The sequence below is a fragment of the Papio anubis genome, chromosome 4 (genome assembly GCF_008728515.1).
Source record: "Papio anubis isolate 15944 chromosome 4, Panubis1.0, whole genome shotgun sequence".
Classification (NCBI taxonomy): domain Eukaryota; kingdom Metazoa; phylum Chordata; class Mammalia; order Primates; family Cercopithecidae; genus Papio; species Papio anubis.
In genome coordinates, this window is record NC_044979.1 from 86074689 (window position 1) to 86101863 (window position 27175).

Below are 27175 nucleotides of genomic sequence, written 5' to 3' on the forward strand. Positions count from 1 at the left end.
TGACTTCTACAACTGAACTAGTGAATCTATTTTTGTTGTTGTTTAGCCAACTTTGTTGAGGTGTATTACAATGTACCTCAACAATACAATATACAATAAAATGGACTTAAAGTATACAGTTTGAATTTTCACAAATACATTTATATCTATCCATGTAACAACCAATTCAATCAAGATATAGAATATCTTCATTCCCCTAAAAAATTCCCTTATGCCTCTTCCAGAGAGCACAAACAGTGCAAAATTTCTAAGGTGGGACTGAGCTTGGCAGGTTAAGGAAACTGACAGAAAGCTAGTGTCACTGTGGCATAGTGAAGAGGCAGAGAAGAATGACATGAAAAGAAGTCAGACAGACAGGTGGGGTCTGATCTTGCATAACCTTTTATTTTGTGGAGAGAAGTTTGGCTTCCATTCCGAATTCAATATAAAAAACACTACTGGACTCTTGATTGGGACCTTGTACATAGAAGAACATTATGGTGTGATTTTTCTTCCATCTCCAGCTGTTTAGCCCTGCACTTTCATTCTGGCATAGGTCCTCTGCTTCATGCTTCCCTGTCACATCCACCGCTGCATTAAATCGTTTCCTGTGAACTCTCTTTTTTTTTTTGAGACAGAGTCTTGCTCTATTGCTCAGCTGGAGTGCAGTGGCACAATCTCGGCTCACTATAATCTCTGCCTCCCAAGTTCAAGTGATTCTAGTGTCTTAGCCTCCCGAGTAGCTGGGATTACAGGCACGACCACCACGCCCAGCTAATTCCTTCCCCTGAACTTTCATAATACATTGTGCCTTCCATTACTCACATCGTTGATTCCATTCCATCTTTGAACATGTAAAAGGAATGGAAGGAAAAAAAGAAAAAGAAGGAAAAGGAGGAAAGAAGCAAGGAAGGACTGGGAGCCCTTTCTTGGCAAATCCCTTGCACATAAATGTTCGTCTCAGGATCTGCTTGTGAGGGACCATACTTAAGGCAGCTTTCCTTGGAGGTCAATGTAGTCATAAATGTAGTTAAGAAACTGAAGAGCTCTGCAGAACAGAAACCCACTTCAAGTTGTTTAACCAGCATGTCCCTGATTTATAGAACCATACTTAACATTGAGTAGACAATGAAAGTAGTTAAGAAAAACCATTTTTAACCTTTGATAGAGTACTCAAACTCTTAAAAAGCCTACTCTGAGTGTAAAAACTATTTTATATTGTAATTATGTCCTAAGGGGATTATAAGCACATAATTAGTCATTATTTTTATTCTGACATTTTTACCCCCAGACTCTCCTAAATTGCACTGCCAACCCCTCACTTCATGTGGATATAGTTAAGGTGATCACTCATGCCCACATTCATTTGCAAAAGTGTTAAAATTTGGGTGATCAACTATATAAATCCCTAGTTACAGGGAAATCATAATTTGAAAACATTGTCACACTGGCTATGACACTAAATTATATATTTGTTCGGTAATACAGCATTTCCCTAATTGGGACTTTACTGCTTGATATGGTTTGGCTCTGTGTCCCCACCCAAATCTCATCTTGAATTGTACTCCCATAATTCCCACATGTTGTGGGAGAGACCCAGTGGGAGATAATTTGAATCATGGGGGCAGTTTTCCCCATTGTGTTCTCATGGTAGTGAATAAGTCTCATAAGATCTGATGGTTTTATCAGGGGTTTCTGCTTTTGAATCTTCCTCATTTTTCCTCTTGCCACTGCCACGTAAGAAGTGCCTTTCACCTCCCGCCATGATTCTGAGGCTGCTCCAGCCACGTGGAACTGTAAATCCAATTAAACCTCTTTTTCTTCCCAGTCTCAGGTATGTATCAGAAACATGAAAATGGACTAAGACACTGCCATGTAAGTGGTTATATGAAAAGTGAGACAAAGTAAACAATCTCAAGGAAAACTTATCTTTTATATTTCATTGAAAATGATACTCAAAGAAGTTAAGAAGTTTACTTGAACTTGCACAGCTCACTGAGGCAGAGCTGGTACTTGATTCAGCTGTGATGGGTTCTGATACCTACATTCTTTGCACCTAATATTAGAAACTATGGCCATAAAGAAGAGTCAACATGTATCTCTTGGGCTGTAGCTGACACAATTGTCTTCTTTGATTACAACAGATAAATACATAAATAAGTAAAGAGTTGGACGTAGAAACATTTAACATGAGATTATATTAGTCTATATTTAAAATTTTAACTACTTTCAACTACTATTATTTAGTTGGGTTCTTTAAAAGCATATATACAAAGGACTTATGAAGTAATGGTTTGACTTAGGCCAAGGACACATTATGGCTTTGATGTTCTATGTTTGTAAGAAACCATCCCTTAACATCTCCAATCCCAATGCATTCTTCTGTACTTGGTAGGATATTTGGTGGATTGGTGTAACCTCCAGATGAATCTGATATTACAAATATTGATAGACAGCCAGAGATTTCATGAGAGATTCTCTCTAATCTTTCTCTGTGTTCTAGGCAGTATTTCCAAAGAATTGTGAATAGAAGTGATGTACAAAATCTGTTCTGTCTTCTCTTAATACACAAAGTCAAAAGACTGCTGCCTACCCTCCAAGTTCTTCTCTCCCCAACTCTCAAACCACTAGAAAAGATATTCAGAAAATTCTAGTGGATCTTACGGACAACAGATTCTGATGTGTTGCTGACTTTTTCTGGGGTCTTTTAAACAAATTGTCTTTTAATAGATCCCAGAAAAAAGAAATATCTAGAGCATATGATTTGGAGTTTATTATTCACACCAATTTTGAAAAGTGGATGTCTTACATACATGTGTACATTAATTGAAGCGCTTTTCACAATAGCAAAGACATGGAATCAACCTAAATGCCCATCAGTGATAGACTGGATAAATAAAATGTGGTATATATATGGTACATAGAATACTATGCAGCCATAAAAAAGAACAAGATTGTGTCCTTTACAGGGACGTAGATGGAGCTGAAGGCCATTATCCTTAGCAAAGTAATGTATTATCCTCAGAAAACCAAATGCCACCTATTCTCATTTATAAGTAGAAGAAAAATAATGACAACACATGGACACAAAGAGGGGGACAATACACACTAGGGGCCATCAGAGGGTGGAGGATAGTAGGAAGGAGAGGATTAGGAAAAATAACTAATGGATATTAGGCTTAATACCTGAGAATATAATCTGTACAACAGACCCCCATTACACAAGTTTACATATGTCACACACTGCACATATACCCCTGAGCTTAAAATAAAAGTTAAAAAACAAAAGTGGATGTCTTGCAGTGGTACTGATATATTAAACTACCCAGGTAATGCCAGCTGAATGCTTGTTCTGAAAGTATTGAGGAGAAAACTAGAGAAAACTTCACCATGATCATCTCAGTATGCTACAAATCAATTTCTGCACAGGCAAAGAGAATTTCTTCACTAGAACATATCATTTGGAGCCAGGGCCACCACTGTTTATTTATGTAAATTTATTTTCAAATCTGAAAATCCCAATTAGAAACTCAAGATATACCAGTTTGAACTGAAAATCATTTTAATAGCTAGTTTGGCTCTGTGCCATCTAATGATATATTCACAAAGAGGAGATATGGATATGGAATGCATTTGTGATTTTTATACTACCTTTATAATGATCTAGTTCTTGTTTGTGAGATCCTAATCTAATTATCACAATATAAATTATACAAGTCAGCATATTATAAGAGTCTTCATGTTAAATATTAACTTCTTTTAATGTTTTAGAATATATTTTACATACTAATCAATTTGGGCCATTTAATATTTTATTCAGAATTATTGAGATTTTTGCCAAGAAGCAACTTAATTTAAAAAAGGGAAAAAAGGGTGCTTATTTTTTTTAATGGTTTCAAAATTATTTCTAGATATAATCAGTGAAAAGTCACTGATCCAAAACTGCAGTTCTCCTTCCTAGGATAATGGAGAAGAGCAAAGTAAATCAGTAACCAAATAAATGCACATCCTGATTGGTCAATCAGATAAGTAGTCCAAATGGATCCTTTTAACTTTGGTAATGAAAGGGACTGGCTTTCAATGACAACACCTGCATTGTTAAAGATAAAATTTAGAAATATATGTCAAGGAATTTATTGCATAAAGCATACCTGAAACAGAATCCTTTTTATTAAAACTATTATGCCAAGGGCTTTTGTGACTTCCAGTTCTTTTATCACCTTACAGTCTTCCTGCTGATCAATTGCCTGCTGAAATGCTCCTCTGTGTTTCCCCCAGAGAAGGCAACTTCATTTCTCTTGGAAACAGCTCCATTTCCTGTTCTGTGGCTGGGGGCTCTGAAGTGTAGACCTTCTCATGCTTCCATCAAAAAGTGTCATTAATTCTAGGGCACTTGACAACCATGTTCTCTTTCAAAGACACGGAGGAAGTGGAAGGGAGATTATTGACCCCTCACTGCCAGTGCAAGATTTTTCAATTTCATCTATGAATGAAGGTTTCTTTAGGATACGTATATTATGCACTTTTTTATTAGCTCCAGAAAGATTATGCCAACTTTTCCTTTCACACTCTACTTGTGACATTTTTTGGACCTCAGTGGGTATAGATCTGACAGTGGAGAGATGTCAGGCATTGATATGTTAAAAGAAAAAAGCTCACAAAAATGGAAATAATTGCATTTTTAAAAACCACCTTGGAATTTGCCATCCTACTTGCTCAAACACTTTAGCACTACTCAGAGAATTGTCTAGAAAAGGTAAATAGAAACTGATTTTTCTTTTGGTTAATATGCCCACTTTGAAGGTGTAAACATTAAGATTCATATTTGTAATGAAAGTAATCCCTACAGAGGTAATGCCTCAAATATAAACATTCACTTAATTTTTAATTGCTGGCTGTGTTCTTCAATTGATTCCTCTAAATATGTTAAAAACAACAAAAATAATAATAAAAAAAAACCCTTACAAAAGGCATTGTTATGAAAGCCTTCCTGTTCTCCAGAGCATCAGCTGGAATTGATGTGAGGTCAGAATAAGATGTAATGATGCTTATGTTTAAAGTTATCTCATAGGCGAATCTTCTGATTTCTCAGTATAATGTTTCTTCTTTTTGGAAATAATCTCTGGAAAAAACACAAATTAAAGAGCATGTATTCAACTGTAATGGAGACTTTCTAATGATTTCTTTCATAAAGCGTACATCAAATCTAAGCTCATACTTTGAATATGGGAATTTTCTTAGTGATGAAAGCTATACTTAGCAAATGTGGAATGTGGGCTTCATACTTTAAGTGTTCTTGAAAATAATAACTATGCCAGTGAACTTCAAGATGATGAAGTTTAATGGGCCCTGGAGTCTGAACAGATCTCACTGCTTAGATCCAAATATGAGCTTGCAACCAAGGAGTGTGTAGAATCAGCACAAATCAGCAGAGAGTCATGGCTTTGGTGGGAAAAGCATGTGTGCCCATCAGAAGAGCCCCTGGCTGGTGTAAGTGATTGAGGAATTGAGAACCTTGGCTCCACTGAAGTGTAACTGGGTGCTAGACAGGATTCCACTAGCAAACTTGCACTGAGATTATAGTGGTTTGTAAAAGATGCCAAGAAAAGCACAGTTGGTGCTGCTGGGGCAGACCGAGGCATGAGTAAAGAAATCATTAGACGTTATACAGGATCAGAAAATATGAAGAATTATCAAATAAAAAGTGTTGCCTTTAGTCTTTGGACCTGCTTTTTTTGTTTATTTTCTTTTCCCTTTTCCTCTACTTCGGTGGTTGACCTAGAGTTAGGTTCACTTATTTGAATTTTCTGGCACTAGTGTCATCTGGCCTGGGAAATCCAATTAATTATTTTTGTGAAATAGCTACTATCTTAAAGCAATTCATTTATACTGGCAGGAGGTCAAAGCTAGTTCCAGAGTTTGGGGTGCCTAAAAAAACGGAAAATGTTCTCTTCTCATGCCCTGACAATGAAAGCCAGTAGGTAGTACTGAAGGGAATTGTGAGGCTTCTGGCATTATTGGCCTTTGCTTTGGTACCAGGAAGAAAAAGGAATGACTTGGAAACATACTTAGTTCTTACCTGGATGAATCGTGTCAAAGTTTTGGTTTTTCCATTTCTCTACATTTCATTTATTTGTCAGACAATGCTCTAATTTCACAAAGTGGTTGTGGAAACACTGCTGACATGACAGTTGTTTATATTTGTGGGTCAGAATGGTCACCGAGAGGTTGGGTCCATAGTGAGTAAACAGGAAGACTCTGGGAAGAGGTAATGGGCACAGAGATATTCTTGTAAATAGCACAAGATATGACCCATCTTATTTTTTTTCAATCAATATAGTTACAAAGTATTTAAACTCTCAAACCCAGTGTGAGGAAAGAAGTAACACAGGTAAATTAACATAGGCACAATGGCTCACGCTTATAATCTCAATGCTTTGGGAGGCTGAGTTGGGCGGATCACTTGAGCCCAGGAGTTTGAGACTAGCTTGGGCAACATGAAGCAACCCCATCTCTACAAAAAAATATAAAAATTAGCCTGGCATGGTGGCATGAACTTGTAGTCCCAGCTACTCAGGAGGCTGAGGTGGGAGGATCACTTGAGCCTGGGAGATCAAGGCTGCAGTGAGTCTTCATCATGCCACTGCACTCCAGCCTGGATGACAGAGTGAGACTCTGTCACAAAAAGAAAAAAAAAAATTTCATAGTAATTTTGAGTTTCAAAAATGTAACACAAGAAATACAAAAATCTCATATATACACAAGAAGGAAATATTAATATATTTGAAATTTGGAATTAAATTCAGTATTATTGCCAAATAATGACTGAGTTATCTTATTTCCAATAAGGTCAAGGAAAGAAAATAAACCAATCAACTGAAAACATTTATTTAACTATTTTGTCGATAAAAATTTATGAATCCAATGAGTCTTGTGATCCATAATCTAGAAGAAAGAAAGCTTATCTATTTTTCTCTTATCATTATTTGATGAAAATCTGTAGACTTTTATAAACTCACAGCTGTATGTCTTACTGTAAAAGAAGGAAAGTCTGAGGCCAGTATTTAGAGATATCTCCTTTATGCCAAATGTTTTCTGCACACTAACTCAATCTGAATTAAATGCCATTAAGGGTAGCATTATAGTTATCCATTTAGTGAATAAAAACATGAATCTCCAAAAGAGAAAATAACATCACCAAGGGCATGCTGTTGAAAGTGAAGTTGGATTTTGGGCCAAATCATTCTTATTCACAAATGCATATTTTATTTACTTCACTGACAAGCGAGAAATGGAAAGCAACTAAACACAATTTTTAAACTGTACTTAACACCAAGGGAGTAAAAACATAAATAAATGGAAGAGATTTGGCTTCATTCACACTTCATTCATTCGGCGAGACTCATTTGGAGCAGTGAACTGACCAAGGCCCAAGCAAAGAAGCAAAGAAACAACCAATGTGTCTGCAGCCTTCTCCACATATCCTTGCTCCCTGGGAAAACCAGACGGCCTGCCTCACCTGTCATGGTTAATGCAGTCTGTTGGCTTTTTTGGCTTTCAAGTCACTGTCCCTTCAGGCCTTTGGTTTGAGAATACAGTAAATGTTCTTGGCAACCTGACTAGCAGACACTCTTTTTGTTTGCCTTCCAGAGAAGCCTGAGTCAGTTTGGTCAGGTTTCCAAACATCCTTCATGCAAACCATGTGCCTCAAAAGAAGGGTGACTGTATCAGTCTCTGCTTATGGGTGGGCATGATTCATCTAAGGTAGCCTCCTTCTTTTACTGGCAACTGAATCAAGTGTGAGTATGTGACTTCACTTTAGCCAAATAGACATAAAGTGTTCTGGAGGTTCAAGAGAAGTTCTTTATGGATCTGCTGAGAGGGATAGAGGGAGCTTCTCTTTCACGTTAGAAATGGACTAGATCATTTGTGACTTTAATGGCTCAGACAACTACTCCCTAAGCCTAATAAGAAACAGCTTCAGGATGAAGCCAGCACTGGGTAGGGCAAAGCAGATGGACAGAACTTGTAAACTCATAAAGGTTTGGTGGGGCCAGGGCTCCATCAGTCCTAAAGCATGCCCTACCTCTGTCCTTTCATTGTTTAAGCCAGGCTGAATTGGATTTTCTATTGCACATATGGCTCCAAAATCTTGCAAACTGATATAGGAGCTTTAAGACAAGTGGAAAAAGGCTGAGAGGATCCCTGCCCCTATGTTGGCTCTGCTGGTTATCCAGGACCATGGATTAGAATCTCTACTAGTCCATTTTTGCCTTCCAGAAGGTGTCATATTGAAGGAAATAAGAATGAAGGAAGGCATTTTCAGTGAACCTATGTCCCGGAATTGAATCACACAATAGGAAGTTAGTTGAGCCGTGTCAATCACTCTTCTAGGCTGGAGAGAAACAGTAGACAATCCAACAAGATTTCCAATGACAAGGAGTTTACTGTTTCAAAGGAGCAGAAAGGCAATAAACAAATAGACAGGTCTATAACCTGTCATACGGGAATAAGTGCTAGGAAGGAGAGCAAGAATGAGAGTAAGTGGTAGAGATGATAGATAGTAAGAGAGTGTGCTATTTTAAGGAAGGTGGTGAGAAAAGTACTTAAAAAAAAGAAGGGGGAGAGATTTAAGCAGTAACTCAAAAAAACAGAGAGAAGCCATCATGCAGCTGTCTGGAGGAAAAGTCTTCAGGCAGTAGGAATAGGCCATGCAAAGGTCCTGAGGTGGAAGAACACCTGATGTGTTATAAGCAAACCAAAAGACCAGTGTGGCTGGAGTAGAGTGATTAGCAGAGTGATGAAAAATAAGGACATGGAGAAGAGGACACAGACCTTGGAGCAGACATAGAGGTAAGGACTGTAGGTTTTAGTAGACCATGATAAAGGCTTCAGACTTTCCTCTTCTCAAGAACTTTGGGCAAAAGTGTGACATTCTTTTTTTTTTTTTTTTTTGGTGATGGAGTCTCACTCTCTCACCCAGACTGGAGTGCAGTGGCACGATCTTGGCTCACTGCAACCTCCGCCTCCCAGGTTCAAGCGATTCTTCTGCCTCAGCCTCCCAAGTAGCTAGGATTACAGGCATCTGCCACCGTGCCTGGCTAATTTTTGTATTTTAGTAGGGATGGGATTTCACCATGTTGGCCAGACTGGTCTCGATCTCCTGACCTCAAGTGATCTGCCTGTCTCGGCTTCCCAAAGTGCTGAAATTACAGGGTAAGCCACTGCCCCCTGGCAAGGTGTGACATTCTTGATGAAGTGAGAAAACAGACTGTGTAAGGAGGCAAGGTTAGAAGCAGGAAGATGTGTTAGGAGGCAAATGCAATAGTCCAAAAAGGAAACAATGGTGGCTTGAACTCAGGAGACAACAGTGGAGGTGAAGGAAGTTGCAAGATTCTGAATATATTCTGAATGTTGCTGAAAGACTGGCTAAAGACTGTGAGAGAAAGAAAGGCGTCAGGAATGACTCTATGGTTTTGCCCTGAATAAACAGAGTACTCTTTTTCTAAGATTCTCGCACCTGCAGATAGGCTATTTTGGAGGGAGAGAGAAATACGAGTTCAATATTGGAATTAGCAATTTTAACATTTGGAATTAGTGGGGAAAAATACGATTTTTATAGATCTTCATTGAGAAGTGTTGAAATGGTTGGGTACACAACTCTAGAGTTCAGGAAAGAGGTTGAGATTAAGGATTTGTATGTAAAAGTTAGCAGCATGTAGATGTATTAAAAGTTATGGGATAAGAAAACATTATTTGGAGTTGTGTGCAGACCAAGCAGAGGCTTAAGACTGACTCCTGGGCACACCAGGGTTTAGCAGTTAGGCAATAAGTACATAAACTAGGGAAGGAGAACAGAAGTGGAGGCCAGTGAGTTAAAAAAAAAAAATGAATCAAGCCAGGGGTGTTCCAGAGGCCAAGTAAAGAACGTGTTTAAATGAGGAAGGAATGAACGAGTGTGTTTAATGCCACTGATTGGTACAGTAAGATGAGAACTGAAAAACGACCACAGTTTTATGAGAAAAAGACCAAATTCAAGCTGCTTGGCTTTTCTTTTCTGCAGGTACTGACTTATCATATTTCCTCAGCATTTGGAATGCAGACTAATTAAACTATTTATGTTTGAGATTATATTTGACTTCTTATCATAGCTTAAAATGAGAGTCAATAAATGGTGTAATATTTAGTATGATTAACAAGCTGAAAACTCCGCAATGGTGCTAGCTAGACTCCAACTATATGAGTGATTTAGGAGTACTCTGAGGGACAACAGGAGACACTTGAGAATTTGCAAATAAACCAGCAGAAGCATTACATCTTTCATTAAACATCAGTACACACATTGACAAAACTAACATGAAATAAGTTTAAAACCAACCTGATTGGTTATACCAACAGTCAAAGGACAAGAAGAGTAGAGAGTAATGCTCTTTGAGGACATAGGTAGATGCATGATTTGATTGAATGTTTGGCAAACCTTTTGAAAATTTTTATTTAACTCTCATTATATATAGGTGTTAAATTATCAGAGACCTTATGTCAATAAGATAGAGTTAGTCTTCCAAATCAAAACATTTATACATCTGTGAAACACCTGAATATATGTAAGTTTGTAAGTCTATGTACTTATAAATCTAATTAAGTTCTAAATGGTGTAATAATGAACAATGCAGACTTCCTAAATTCATGTTATACCCAGACTTGAGCCTCTCTTCTGTGTATTCCTTCATCTTGATAATGAAATAGTCAAAGAAAATGTTTTGGGCTTTATTTTTGTCATTTAAAATTTGTTTGTAGGCTGAAAGAAACTAATGCAGTGCGGTGCAATAAAATGAAGGCCACGTTGTTATTTAAATAATAGGTAGCTTTTACCCTTAAGCTTTTTCTTGGTTATTTTTATATAATAGGAGTAAAAAGGAAGAACTGCCCATTTGAAATTTTTGGTTCTTAGTCCTACTTTTTGCTGAAAGATTATTTTTCTTTCCTAATGCATGATTCACAGATGTGTTAGTTTGCATTATGTTGGCACTAGTGAATTTCTGTGACTAAAAATTTGAAAGATCCTCAGTGACACTGAATGAGCTAAATAGTCATAATAATCACGTATTGTAGACAATATGTTAATCAGCATTTTTATAGGTAATTATACTACTAAACAATTATTTAATAGTTTTTCATGTTTCAGACATTGTACTTAACACGATATGTAATTAATTCCTCGGAAGGATTCTAAGGGATAGGACTATTTCACAGCAGAGCCCCATTTTAAACAATGGAGATTGGGATTTGGAAATTTAAGCAATTTGGTGAAAATAACAGTAATTTGGTGTGCCAGGGTCTTAATCAATACTCTGTACTGTGCTATGTGCAAGTAAATTCTACAAGGCTAATAGTACCATACAAAGTCTTTTACCATTAAGAACGTCTGTTCCCATAGGCATATCATTTAAAGTTCCATCATTAGAATATTTGTGAAGATTTTCTAGACTTTTAAATGTACTAAGAGATGAGGTTTCCTCAGCCCTAGCTAATACAATAGCACAGGTTCGTTACTCATTATTAGTCATTACTTTCATGAGTACCTAGAGACTTAAAATAGCATAAATCAATAATCAAAATTTTTGCAAGTATGCCTCTAAAAGAATGTTTTGAAAGGCAAGTTTAATGCTTTAGACACATTTAGGTGTACATTTTTAGAATATCCTCTTTCAATTTGTACAATTTAAATTGTAATGGAAATACAATAGCCATTTGACATTCAACATCTATCAAAATACTCATGGCAAGCTCTTCTTTAGTATTTGGGAATTTCACTTCAGTTTATTTTTTTCCTTGAAATACTATTTCTGTTCTCTTTCTTCCCAAATTCATCTCTAAGTAACATATTTTTATATTTGAAAGTCTTTATATTAACCATCCTTTTTTTCACCTTTTGCTGTAACTACAATATATATTCATGTATATTTACATTGAAATTGAAATGTTTTTAATTTCCTGTGACAATGAGTTCTTAAGGCTTAATACTTTTCTTCTGGATTTAATTTTTATTATGATGATTACTGATATGAAAATGATATTTTGAATTATTACAAATAATAATTCATCACCAGAACATAAAATTTATTTATTTATTTTGTCTCTTCATGAAGTGGAAATTAATGTTTCCTTATTTAGTGCCCTGAGGTTTTACATATTGAAACAATATATTACAGTAAGATTTGATATGAAATAAGAGCTATACTTATTAAAAAAGTGTGATTATGATGATTGCAATAAGGAAGATAGGAAAGAAGAGTCATCTTCATATGACCTCAGGCATATTCTCAAGACAGATTAGTTTTAGGAAAGGTGCATATGAAATTCAAGGATATTGCAATTGATTGCCATCGAACCTTGTGTACCATAATATCACCTGTGACGAGAATTCCTAGAAATCTCAGGTACCATTAGTTCTCCCACAGGGAGGAAGCAGGGATGTTTCCACAGGTGAATCTTGTAGGTCAAACAGCCTTATGGCCCTGTGTGCCAAAGGGACAGAGGGACAGACGAGAAAGAGAGGGAGAGGCATTGAAAAAGGAAATAAGGCCTATAGAAAAAAATGAAAAACCTACTATATACTATTTTATTTTAGACAGGATAGTGCTAAAAACAGGTAATTTGTTTTTACAAAACATTTGGATTTTATTGAATTAGTATTTTTATAAAAATACTGGCATAAATGATTTTTAACATATATTTTACAGTGCACACATGCATAAATGATATTATTGGCTTAAACTGTATTAAATGGTTATTCAAGTTGTTAATTTTATGAAGGCATTTATCTTTTAATTCCTTCCATGGATATGAGTTGAAATGCTGACTCAAACATAATCATGTAAAAAAATTATAATCCCCTCTCTGAGAACGTGTTCATTCAATCATTTTTTTTTCATTCAATAAACATTGAATACCTTGTATGTACCAGGCACTATTCTAATTTCTGGAGATAATAGTATTGACTAAAACCAAGTCATTGCCCTTATGAGGCTTCCATTCTAGAGGAAGATATAAACAATTTAAAAGATCAATATATGCAGTTTTCTCACATTATCCCAAAGTTTCTCAAGATTTTATTTTTTCTGAATGGTAAATAAATCCAACAGATACAAATTTTATATCTTATTCTTTTTTAACACAAGACGTATTTTATTTTATTTATTTTAATTAATTGTTTACTAATTAATAAACAAGGGATCATTAATAACTGTTATTAAAACTAGCATTAATAAATGAGCCAACCAGGACAATATTAGAACACGTTTAAAAGAAAACTAAATGGGTGCAATATGAGCATTCAAGGATGCTGAAATTACTTTGTAAATAGGTACAAAACTTATTTCTTGGAGGTGCATTAGATAAAATTGATTTATGATTTTATGAATAAGAATATTTTTATTGCTACTATTTCTCTACAAATTATAGTAAGAAAATAGCTCAAAAACAATGGAAGGAACATATAACCCAAAACAGTATGCTAGACAGGACACCAAATAATCTTTGCCTGTTCAAAATCTTTCACATTTTTTCTGACAGTCTATCCCCCTGGGATCATAATCTCAAAAGTTATTCTTGATTATAAAAGGCCTATTATATTGGACCTGATTATTTACATAGGTACAGGAAGAGTATTAATTTACCATACAAGCTCCTTGAGTTTGCTTTGCAATTCCTGAGTCATACAGTACTGAACAGCTACAAAGTCCATAAATTAACCTTTGCCTGAATATGTCATAAGGAATCTCAGATTGTACCTTTTAAGAGATTCTATTTTTCTATCTCAAGGCCAGGAAGCTAAGCCTAAGAACCTCTCCCCATCAGATTTCACCAGCAATATTGGTACATTGGAATTAATTATACCATCTTCTGGAAGTCCCCCAAATTTTTTAATGTTCCTTGCCTGCCAAAAATTTTTCTTACGATTCTTAAGGGTAAGCCTGTCCCCCTGTACGCCAGATATCACTGGGTCAGTTTCCTTGGGAGAAGTTTGGAGGCATTGGCTCCTAAACAAAGCCCCCCCTTTTTTTTCTTAAATAAAGACTTGTCATACCTGATTTAAAAAGCATAATTTTCAACTATAACACCTCAGGCAAAACATTAGAGGATACATTCTATTTGTCCCTATGTAAATATTTCCATGAAAAGTTGGGAGACTTACTAAGTTTCTGAATTATGGAGATGGGGTGGTAGTGGGTTGAACTATGTCCCCGAAATTGCTATGTTCAGATTCCAACACTTGTGAATGAGATCTTATTTGAAAATAGGCCCTTTGCTGCTGTAATTAGGAATTTTGAGATAAGATCGTCCTAGCTTTAAGGGGGATCCTGTATCCAATGACTGGTGCCCTTGTAAGAAAAAGAAAAGAAAGATTTGAGACACAGACACATTGGGGTAAGCCATGTAAAGACAGAGACAAGAGATTAAAGTTATATACACACAAGTCAAGGAGGGCCAAGGATGCAACCACCATCAGAAGCTAGGAGAAAGGCAAGGGACAGATCCCCTCTCAGAGTCTTCAGAAAATACAAACTGTGATGACACCTTGAATTTTAGACTTGTGACCTCCAGAATTTTAAGATAATAAATTTCTGTTGTTTAAGTCATCAAGTTTGTGGCAATTTGTTATGGCAACCCTAGATAACTCATATAGGTGGTTATTAAGAATCAAGTATTATCTTAAAATGCTTTAAGTTTTAAAAAAACAGATTTTACTAAGTTATATGCAGTATAGACAGCTTAAGAAGAATAAGAGCTTCATATATTCAGAAAATGGAAACTTAAAACAACAGCAACAGTATGCCCAATTATGATGAAATTTTCTTCTTTGATTTTTTTTATTCCCAGGAAACTAATTTTTGTTCTGCTAGTCCTTGGATTAGCAGTCTGCTTTCATGAGGCAGTCCACTAACATGGTTTTAAAGTTATCTATGTGATGATGTTAGCTCTGAAGCCTGTACCTGAGTCTAGTCTTTGAAGTGTCAATAATTTAAAAACTCAAGAGACTTTCGGCCGGGCACGGTGGCTCACGTCTGTGATCCCAGCACTTTGGGAGGCCAAGGCGGGTGGATCATGAGGCCAGGAGATCAAGACCATCCTAGCTAACATGGTGAAACCCTGTCTCTACTAAAAATACAAAAAATTCGCCGGGTGTGGTGGCGGGCACCTGTAGTTCCAGCTAATCTGGAGGCTGAGGCAGGAGAATGGCGTGAACCCGGGAGAGCCGAGATCGTGCCACTGCATTCTAGCCTGGGTGACAGAGCGAGACTCTGTTTCAAAAAAAAAAAAAAAACAAAAAAAAAAAACAAACAAAAAAAAACAAAACAAAACCTCAGAGACTTTCTTTATTGGTTTATAGCTTATGGCAGAGACTTCAGGCAAGCATCAGAATAAAACAAAATTGTGTATAGATGAAAGAGACTTGATGGCTGTTATTAATTTGTTACCACAATTAGAAACATTGTTATCATAATAAAAAGTATCCAAATAAAAAATAGTAAGATTTTCTATTGGGGTATAATACATAACAAACTTATAAGAGTTTTGAGCAGTTTTCCTGCTGGGGATCAAGCACATTAAATAGGGAAGACATTGACAAATTCTGATATGGACAGGAGACAGGAAAATACTGAGTAGAAGAGGGTGGTTCCCCAGCAAACGCTCCACTCTCAAGCCTGGATACCCATGGCCCTATGTGAGAACAGGCACCCAAATTTTTTAATGTTCTCATGCCTAAAAAGTTGCTTTTTGGCCCTCCACACCCCCTATCCTATACCCATATAAACCCCAAACCCCGGGCTCCAGAAACAGACAAGGAGATGAAGAGATGATCAGACAAATGGCAGAATGGCACGGCAGAGGAGGAGAGAAGAGAAAGAACACTGGGAGGAGTTTAGCTGGGGACGGTCAGAGAATTGGCCACTGGAATGCCAAAATGCAGAGGAAGATCATCTTCCTGCACCATCGTCTGTCCAGCTCTCCATCCGTCCTGCTGAGAGTCACCTCCATCACTCAGTAAAACCTCCGCATTCATCCTTCAAGTCAGTGTGCGACCCAATTCTTCCAGGATGCTGGACAAGAGATTGGGATACAGAAAGCTGTCACACTGGCCCTCTGTTCTTGCAAAAAGGCAGAGGGTCCACTAAGCTGGTTAACACTTAAGCTGTCCATGGATGGCAAGACTAAAGGAGCACACTGTAACACATGCCCATTTGGGCTTTTGGTGTCACAGACACCCACCCCTAGATGCTGCCGTTGGGCCAGAACCCAAAAGTGCTTGCCTCAGTTCCCTCACCTGTCCATCTGCCTGCTCCCCCTCCCATAAGGGGTTTAAGCTGAACAGAGAGCCACACTCCTGTCACATGTCCTGCGGGGCGGGGGAGGAGGCGCAGAAACTCTCCTGTTTCAACTCCAGGATTTTCCATATTTCCAAATATTTGTATTAATACAATTTTACCTAGATAATACACACAGTATCCAGAAAAGTCTGTGTCTCTCCTAACCTGACAACTCTTCCCAAGTAAATCCTGTAATAATATCACATCACATGAACATAAATTCGACTCATATCTTTCTTTCTGTAAGGTTAAAGAACATATCTTGGTGATTTCTCATGGGGCCTCTTGGAAATCTGAAATATAGGTTTAGGTGCAAAATATGCCCTGAAAATGTTTTCATTATTTTCTAAATTCAGGGACCAATTTAGGGAAGGCAAAATCAAGAGCTGTCAGAGGCAATTTTGGAGCTTTAATAGTCTAGAACGGGTACTAAGAAATAATTCCTAGTTGTCTATTTAATAAAACTGATGTTATTTTAAAAACAAACCTAGAGGATATCATTATAAGAACATTAGCTCTTGCATAAGTGAGGAAGTTTTGTTCTTTTTTATTTTTTTCTTAAATAATTGGGAACATAATAAAGTCAATATAAAGCACAGAAAATTGTTCTGTTGAGATAAAGCCTCTGCTATCTAGGCAGTTTGCATAGAAATAAAGAAAACTCTTTCATAAAGTAGCTTAAAGCGCTAATCAGTAAACTAAGGATGTGAACTCCTCGAAAGTGAGCAAATGTTACTAAAAATTTGACAGACTTCATAGCTTCTTTTCAGATGTAGGTACATTAAATCAAGACTAACAAAATCCACTTTCCAAGTTTTGTCCTTTATTATGCTCTTTCATATTTGCAACATGTTGAGCCTTTTTTTTTTTTTTAGGACATCATATGGTCTGGGGGTCCTTGGAAAACCCTCAGAAGATCTGTGAGGTCAAAACTATTTTTATAATAATGTTAAAATATCATTTGTCTTTTTTATTCTCATCTTCTCATAAATGTGCATTGGGGTTTTCCAGAAGCTATAGGCGTGATACTGCCATAGACTGGATGCAGAAGCAGGTTGAGAATCTACCTGTTCTCTACTAATTTATATTAAAGACATTTACAAAAATATATATCAATGCTACTCTTCTCACTAAGAACATTTTTGAAACCATTATTTTTATAAAAATGTTTTCTATTAACATGAAATTTGCTTACCACTTCTATCTCTAAATAAATCAGTGAGCCAGTATTTAAATAATATTTAAACATTTTCTGTTATAATGTTTAATATGGCAAAAAATTATAATTCTAATCTGCAAAATTATGCTGTTTGAGATCTTCAGCAATTTCTAAGAGTGGAAAGGTATTCAGAGACCAAAAGGTTTGGGAAATGCAGCTTTAAGAAAGTTCTACTTTTTCCTTAAAAAGCAAACACACGGCCGGGCGCGGTGGCTCAAGCCTGTAATCCCAGCACTTTGGGAGGCCGAGACGGGCGGATCATGAGGTCAGGAGATCGAGACTATCCTGGCTAACACGGTGAAACCCCATCTCTACTAAAAAAAAATACAAAAAACTAGCCGGGCGAAGTGGCGGGCGCCTGTGGTCCCAGCATCTCGGGAGGCTGAGGCAGGAGAATGGCGTAAACCCGGGAGGCGGAGCTTGCAGTGAGCTGAGATCCGGCCCCAGGAGAATGGCGTAAACCCGGGAGGCGGAGCTTGCAGTGAGCTGAGATCCGGCCACTGCACTCCAGCCTGGGCGACAGAGCCAGACTCAGTCTCAAAAAAAAAAAAAAAAAAAAAAAAAAAAAAAAAAAGCAAACACACATACACAGTCATTTTTCTCTGTCACCATTACTCCCTGTTTAGTCTCAACCAACATATTACAACTTTTAACCAGAGTAAAACTTCTCTTTCTAAAGTCATTGAAAGAAACTTATTTTTTAAAATGTAATTTTAAATGTATACATAGGCCATCCTTTTATTTCTGAACTATACAGACAGAAAATAGTAACATCTAAGTAAGTGAACAAAAGCTCAGGAAGATTAAAGGGACTAGACACAAAGGAGCACATGTTTTAGAGATTAACAAAACTTCATTAAAATCACAAGTTATCACACAGGGAATTCAATATTCACTAAGAGACAGGCTCCCTATTTTATGAATGTTGCCAGAAAAACCTAACAAGAGGACAGGAAGGAGGCCTGTCAGAATCAGAGCCAAAGCAAATAGGCTTTAGTTAAAAAAACTTGGTAGACTCACTGAACAGCAACACACTCCTGACTATCTTACTTCTCCCTAAAGGAATGGCAAAACCTGCACTATCTGAAAATTAACTAAAGGTCTAATGACAGACAGGAGCTCCCCAAGAGACTTTCGTTAGTAAAGATGATCATGTTACCTATGGTAGTGTCTCTATCTGTTCAGGTTGCTATAATAAAAGTGCCATAGATGGGATGGCTTATAAATAACAGAAGTTTATTTCTTACAGTTCTGGATGCTGGAAAGTCCAACATCAAGGCTCCAGAAGTGCCTGGTGAAGGCCTGCATTCTGGTTCATAGATGGCATCTAAGCTGAGCTCTCACATGATGGAAAAAGTAACAGACCTCTCCTGAGCCTCTTGTATAAAGGTGCTTATGAAAGATAAATGATAAGCCCTCCTGACCTAATGCCCTTCAAAGGCACCACCTTCTAGTATCATCACACTGGTGATTAAGCTTCAACATATGAAGTGTGAGAAGACATAAACATTCAATCTATAGCATGTCCATTTTGCTTATTGTTTTCTGCAAAAACTGGATCTTAGTAGGAAATGATGACCAAACAACAGAGTACAATCAGAGCCTGGTGAAAGAGAAGAAACTACACGTGAATGTGGAAAGTCAATTAGGCTTGAGGGATTTCTAGAAATTGCTCTGTGCAGTCAACACAATTTTATACAAAGCGATCCATACACTTATTGACTGAGAGAGATGGCACCATCTAGGCTTTAAGGAAGCATTGTATGAACAAAAAGCAATGCTGAGATAGCAAGTTTTTGCTATCACACTGGGAAGCATTATAGAGAATGATTATACTCACTATAGCCAATACATTGGTCTAGAAGCACTCACATACCGACTTTACATCTTTTCTGGAGGACTATTGGCCAAGTAATTAAAGTGTTAAATGATGACAATTCTTTTTTTTTTTTTTTTTTTTTTTTTGAGACAGAGTCTTGCTCTGTTACCAGGCTGGAGTTCAGTGGCGCGATCTCAGCTCACTTCAACCTATACCTCCCCGGTTCAAGTAATTCTCATGCCTCAGCCTCTTGAGTAGCTGGGACTACAGGCACACACAACCACGCCCAGCTAATTTTTCTATTTTTAGTAGAGATGGGGTTTCACCATGTTGGCCAGGATGGTCTCGATCTCTTGACCACATGATCTGCCCGCTTCAGCCTCCCAAACTGCTAGGATTACAGGTATGAGCCACTGCACCTGGCCAAATGATGACAGTCCTTTAATGCAGCAATTTTACTAACAGAAACTTACCTTAAATAAACGCTTAGATGTTGTCACAAAATGTTATTATAGTGTGTTAATACTAATACACAGGTTAGGTGAGAAATAACCTAAACACGCATCAATGCAGAATTGGTTCAAAATAGTAACAGTTCATCCATGTAATAAAACACTATTAGTAGTTACAAATAATAATGTGACTTCATTTAATTTGTTTATTCACTTGGCAAATATTTAACTGCTCATAATATTCTAGGTACTATTCTATATTCTGGGCACACAGAAATGAATAAAACAGAAAAAGCTTTGCCTCCCTAGAGATTACATTCTAGCTACAGATAGTATTAAGCAATGTACATAGTATATTAGCACTAAGAAGAAAAATTAAGCAGTTAAATGGGATGGTAGGATTTTAAATAATGTGGTTGAGAAAGGACCCTCTGAAAGGGTGGAATTTGCAACAAGATCTAAAGTAGATGAGAGAATAAGTCACCCGTGTATGGAGGAATAGCACCTAACCCAGAGGGAAGGGCAAATTCCAGTGCCCCTGAGCAACAGAAAGGAGCCTGCATGGACTGAGGGGAATAAACAAAAACATGAGCAGTAGGACATGAGGTCAAGGAGGAAAAGAGGTCCTGTGATGGGCTTTGGAAAGGATGGAGGAGAGAAGAAATGTGAACTTTCCACATTGTAATAAGATCACTCTGGTTGCTGCATTTAGAAAAGACTAGAATTACCTAAGAGTAGAAGGAAGGAGACCAATAGCAAAGTTTCTTCAATAATCTAAACAAGGGATAATGAGGGCTTGGACCTGGGCGTGGGAGGTGGTAAACAGTAAGATTCAGGATTTATTTATGTCAACAGAACGTTTTTAAAAATCAGACCAGATGTGGGATATTAGTAAACAAGTTGAAAAATAGTTCAAGGTTTTTATCTTGAGTAACAGAAAGGATAGAGTTGTCATTCAATGATATAGGGAAGAGGAGTAGGTTTGGCAGATAACATCAGAAAATCAGGTTTGAACTTGAACTTTGAAGTTTTTAATATTAAGTTTGAGATGCCTATGAAACCTCTAAATAAAGATGTTATTCAGTTGTATGCAGCAGTAAGGAATTCAGGGAAGGTAGCAGAGTAGAGATATATATTTGGGAGATGCCACCATGCAAATGATATTTAAAGGTATCAGACTGTATGTGTACTAAGAAAATGGTTGTGGAACTAGAGGGAAAGTAGTGTAAAGACTAAGCCCAATAATATTCCAATGTTTAGAGACAGAATTGAGGAGAAGTCAGTCAAAAAGACCAAAAGGCCGGGCACGGTGGCTCACGCCTGTAATCCCAGCACTTGGGGAGCCCGAGGCGGGCGGATCACCTGAGGTCAGAAGTTCAAGACCAGTCTGGCCAACATGGTGAAAACCCGTCTCTACAAAAATATAAAAATTAGCCAGGCATGGTGGTGGGCACTTGTAATCCCAACTATTCAGGAAACTGAGGCAGGAGAATTGCTTAAACCTGGGAGGTGGAGGTTGCAGTAAGCCAAGATCATGCTACTGTACTCCAGCCTGGGCAACAGAGTGAGACTTTGTCTCAGAAAATAAAAAAAAAAAAAAAAAAAGACCAAGAAATAGCAGTCAGAAAAGCAAAATCAGAAGAGCTCTGGAAGTCACATGAAGACAGTGGTTCAAGAAAAAAAAACAACAGGGATCCACAGTGTCAAGTAAAATGAAGAATGAAACTTGCACATTGAAATAGAAGTTAGTGGGGAACTTATCATAGAACCGTTTCAATGGAATGGGTATAAAAGTCCAATTAAATCTATATTTATAGATATGTAACATTTCTAAATCATGTTTAGGAGCAAAAGTAGCATATAAAACAACACATACTTGGAAAATTATATATATACATATATATGTTTATATGTGTGTGTTTATATGTGCATACATGTGTATGTTTGGTATTTAAATACACACATAGAAAAAATCTGAAATAAAATCTCCCAAGATAGTAATAGAGGCTATTTTAGCAAGTGAGACTTTAAAATATTTACTTTTTATGTTCCCTTTACAGTTTTTTTTTTTCTAATTACTATCTATTACTCTTGCAATCAGAGAAAAATAAAAATCCCAATAAAGCAATCTCCTAAAAAATAAGGAAAAAAAATACATAAAGAAACAATAAGGTAATCTGTATTATGATAAAAATATTTGTAAGATAAAGGATAAGTTAAAGAATTTTTAGTTCCTGTTAAATTAGGAAATGTTTCACAAAAGTTTGGTTGTAAAATATATTTGTATTTAAACATTTGAAGAAGCCATAGAACCCTTTCTTCTTACACTGTATTGTTTAGTAAAATGTGTTCTTTCACTTAAAAATACAAATCTGATTTCAATTTCTCTTAATGATTTAAAAACAAGATGCTGAATTCACAAAATTGAAGAATATGCATTAGAAAGATGGAATTTCATTCCTTTTTGCTGCAAATTTATTCTTATTTTTTCTACAGCTGAATAAGTGTTTAGTGTAGTAAGAACTTATATTTGCACATTTTAATAGTGATATACTTCAGGGAGGCCTCAGTTTACCAAAAAAGATTATCAAACATAATCATGACCCAGGAAGCAGCTGTATCCCATTTCCAAAGAAAAAAATGTACCATGCCGAACTGTTTAAAAGAAGTAATATAGTGGTGAATTTTTTTTTTCATGTGATTTAGTTTGAAATACTGTGCCTAAAATGCTGAGCTTGAAGTCCCATAAAGCTTGGTATGCTTTGCAAAAAGCACACCCAGTTTAATTTAGGCCAGGCCTCCTTTTGCTTTGAAGAAACAAAAAAGAAACATTAGCTGTTCTTGGCCTTATCCTTAGGAATCAACTCAAGACTTCCTAGTGGTCATGGTGATATCCATTGCAAACTGAGATAATTTCTGAATGAATGAATGAAAAGAAAACAGTGAGTTATATTTTATCTTGATAGAATGTAAATGTAAATCCTTGAGTGGCTTACAATCAAATATATTTTTCATTGATCTGAGGCAGTTTTCTTTCAAAACTATAATAGCTTTCTATAATAGCTTCAGGTATGCACTACTATTTTTAGATCAAGTCTCATTGTGCTGTATCACCTATCTAAAATATATTTAAAGAAAATATTTATATATTTACTCCTAGGTTCAAATAATATAAATAAGGCTTAGTCTATCTCAGATTTGTTATTCCCATCTTCCTGTCTCCTGTTATAAGAACTACCCTCCTCTCTCATAGTCTGAAAATACCTTATCTTTCAATATCTCCATAATTAGAGCTTAGAACACAAATAATATTTGTGTTAAATAACCAAAAACTTTTATCCTGATCTCATAGAGAAAAGTTCAAATGAGAAAAGCATATGGAATGCATATTTTAGTCTATAACACAACAAAAAATAAAGCAATGAATTATAGATAAAAGTTATTAAAGGGAATGATATGAAATATGTGAAAATATTTGATTGTTCCAAAGGAATATAAGAAATGAAGACTAATATATATATTAGTCTAATATAATATACATAACTAATATATAAATATATAATCAATATATAAATATATAACATATATTAGTCTTATAATAATATGTCTAATATATAAGAAAGGAAGACTAATATATGTATTAATCTAACATATATTAGCTGAACATATTATATTATATATAATTATATTTTATATACAAGAAAATGGTAGACAAATTCAACAGTGCCAAGAACTACATTAAATGTAAATGGACCAAACATTCCTATTAAGAGACAGAGAAATCAGTATAAATTTTAAGAAATATCCAAGAATATGCTTCTTACAAGAGAAACACTTAAAATTTAAAACCACAAAGCTGAATGGAAAAAGTGTTACCATGCATTTACTAATCTTAAAAAAGTTGTTAATAACTATATTAATATCAGACGAAGTAGACTACAAATAAGCAATACTATCATACATAAAATGAAAGTTATATGATAAAGGGTCAATTCATCAAAAAGATGTAACAACACAAATATTAATTTAAAAAGAGTTTTACATACCTGTAATCCAAGCCCTCTGGAAGGCCAAGGCAGGAAGATCACTTGAACCCAGGTGTTCAAGGTTATAGTGAACTGTCACTGTGCCACTGCACCTCAGCCTAGGTGACCGAGCAAGACCCTGAAAAAAAAAAAGTTTTAAATCAGGAAGAAAAATTACCAGAACTAAAGAAAGAATAAGGCAAGTTTGCAATAAAAGTAGATTTTCTGTAGAAGTTTATCACTCCTTTTTCACTAAGCTATAAAACAAATGGTTAAAATAAGCATACAGAGCATTTGAACAGCACTACTGCCTTACTACAAACTGCTATACAAAAGTATCATAGACTGGGTGACTTAAAAGCAGCAGAAAATTTTTTCTTACCATTCTGGAGGCTAAAAATCTGAGATCAGATTATGTAAGTCTGAGATCAGGGCATCGTTGAGTTCTGGTGAGATCCCTCTTCTATTTTGCAGATTTCTAACTTTTCCTTGTATTCTCACATGGCAGAAAGAGAGCTAAAATCTTTCTGAGGTCTCCTTTATAAGGCCACTAATCTATTCAGGAGGGCTTCATCCTCATGACCTAATTACCTCCCAAAGGCCTCGTCTCTTATTACCATCATAATGGGGATTAGGATTTCAACATACTAATTTTGGGTAGACACAAACATTCATTCCATTGTAGCTATCAACCTACTGAACATATATAAACCCAACAGCTGCAGAATATATATGTATTTCAAATGCAGATAAAACATTCACTAAAGTAAATATATTGTGAAATAAAACCATAATAATTTCAGAAGGATGTCAAATAGGGTATAAAGACAATGGGATTAAATTTAATCAATAATAAAAAGTCTAGATAACTCATTTATTTTTTGTGCGGAATAATACATTAACAAAATATAATTTAAATCAACTAAAGATCAATTCCATTAACAATAGCATAAAAACATAAAATGCCTAGAAATAAATATACCAAAAAATGTACAGGAACTCTGTTCCAAAAAGTACAAAATATTGCTGGGAAAGATTAAGAACACTTATAAACACATGAAGAAGTATACAATGGTCATGGGTCGGGAGACTCAATAATGTAAAGATACCTCATTGTGATGCTAATTTGCATTTCCTTGATTAAAAAAAAAATGCCTACGATCATTCACACATCTTTTTGAAATCTGATCACTAACTGATCCAGCTCTCATTTCACTGTATCTATACAGAGGAGTTGCATCCTTAAGGTATTAATTAACCCTATTTAGTGATAGCCCACTGACCTTCTGACTGAGCTCTTGGTTTATAAAGATAAATAACACAAGGTATCTGTCTTCAGGGAAATTGTAGTCTATATTGACTGCTGTAGCACACTGGAAGATACATGTTTTCAAAGCACTGTAGAGAAATTCAGCTGTAAAACCATTTTCTAAATTATCTAATGTGCTGAAAATTAAATTAGACATCTTGATCAATATATAGTCTATCAAAATATTCCTTTAAAAAAAGTCTTCAGACTTTTAATTTGCCACTCATCTAACTGCTCGAACCATGAATAGTAGTTTTTATTCCAACAGACCAACACGCTAAATGTGTGCCTTTATTTCTCAACTGGAAGTGGAGGCCTCAAAACCTCAGAAAGGAAACATTTGGTTTGGCCTTTTTTTAGCTGTCCTCATTGAGAACATACAGACAGCTATGAGAAGGAAGGATCCTGTTAAGTTTCCATAAAACCACCAACTCTGACACAACAGAACAGTTTGTTCCTTTTGTTGGTTTCACAGTCCCTGAAACTTGAAGGTGAGGACAGGAAGAAAGGTTCATCAATAAAGAAATGAGAAAGTTACCTTAGAATAATTAGAAGCTTGGTTCTCCTGCAGAATATTTTTTATCTAATGAAGAAAATAGTTTCAATTTCACTGTGAAAATTAAAACAATTTTAATTCTTTTGAAATGAACTTACTAAGAATATCATTCAGCCATAATATTTATTTTTCATTACTGTATGTCCTAAAGTTTAGGACTACCATGCTTAATTTTGCATTTTAAATTAACAGAACAGGATAAATATACATATAGTAACCTTTTTATCTTATTTGGACATACTAAAATTCATAGCTTTTAATCTAGAAAAAATAAAAGATGTTAATACTTGATATGAGCTTTGTGACAAATTACAAATTCCCCAAATTATTGTGTGAATAGTGAGATGTGGAGCAACTAAAATCCTCACTTGACACTTTAATAAATGTCAGAAGTAACTCTTATTTAACATTTTAGATGAGGTTAATATATTTTTATCCATTTTCATATAAAATATAATTTGCAATTAGTCTGTAGAATAAGAAACACTTAGTCTATAAATTTAATCATAAAAATAACAAAAAATGAGAATAATAGGAAATATTTACATAGTACTCGGTAAGAAAAGCAACTGGTGTTTGAATTATAAATCTTAATCAGGAATGACTATGAATATATTGAACAACTTGTTAAATCTTGTAGCCAGCCTGAATGAGAAACTCTGATCAAAAGAAGAACCCAGTTTCCATTCCTGGTTTTACCACTAATTAGATGTGTGGTGTTGAGTAAAAATAGAGAACTTTAGAATGAGATGAGGACTCAAAGGTCTCAGTGAAGACATTTTCTCCAATAGACAGGACTGTAACAGCTGATCTTACAGCCTCTGCTTTCACACTTACGTTGACAAAAGCTCACTAATTCATGAAGCATATAGTGTTTTCTAAAAATTACCTGCAATTACTTCAGTTTAAATACAGTGATATAAATGTGCATGTCCCCTATGGATAATTAGTTACCTGGAAGAATCCTAATCAAGACCACACACCCTGGGCTAGGCACAGTGGTTTACTTCTATAATTCCAGCACTTTGTGGGGATGAGGTGGGAAGATAGCTTGAAACCAGGAGGTCCAGATCCCCATCTCTACAAAGTTTTCTTAAAAAAAAAAAAAAAAAAAAAAAGCAAAAAAACTAGCTAGGCGTGATGGCATATAGTTGTAGCCCTAAATACTCTGGAGGCTGAGGTAGGAGTATCCCTTTGAGCCCAGGAGTTCGAGGCTGCAGTGAGCTAGGATTGTACCACTCCAGCCTGAGTGACAGCTCTCTCCCTTATTAAAAACAAACAAACAAACAAACAAACACTTCACACTCTAGGGATGATTAACTACTACCTGGAAAATCCTAATCAGAATCTCACACTGGAGAATTATGTTCATAATCAATTCAATTGTCTTGAGTCATTATCCCTGCTCAGTGTTAGATGGTATGCTAGTCAGTCTAAGGAAAA

At 35.9% G+C, this 27175-nt stretch overlaps 2 long non-coding RNA genes across 4 annotated transcripts in view; both read right to left on the reverse strand.

Annotated features, from left to right (window-relative positions):
- Positions 1 to 2975: 2975 nt before the first annotated feature.
- LOC103883023 lies at positions 2976 to 23930 on the reverse strand. 2 transcript variants are annotated; one of them, XR_001900931.3, is made up of 4 exons: positions 23889 to 23930; positions 6059 to 6237; positions 4945 to 5101; positions 2976 to 4388 (listed from the first exon to the last, which is right to left on the reverse strand). It is a non-coding gene; the product is annotated as an uncharacterized LOC103883023 (long non-coding RNA). The 2 variants fall into 2 exon arrangements; XR_645068.3 differs by having other exon boundaries at positions 2976 to 5101.
- Positions 23931 to 23968: 38 nt separating this feature from the next.
- Positions 23969 to 27175, reverse strand: part of LOC110742856 — a 157460-nt gene continuing 154253 nt past the window's right edge. For both annotated transcript variants that reach the window (XR_002521044.2, XR_002521045.2), the window contains 2 exons: positions 25715 to 25786; positions 23969 to 24006 (listed from right to left, as the gene is read on the reverse strand). This is a non-coding gene — a long non-coding RNA (uncharacterized LOC110742856). The remainder of the gene's footprint in view (positions 24007 to 25714; positions 25787 to 27175) is intronic.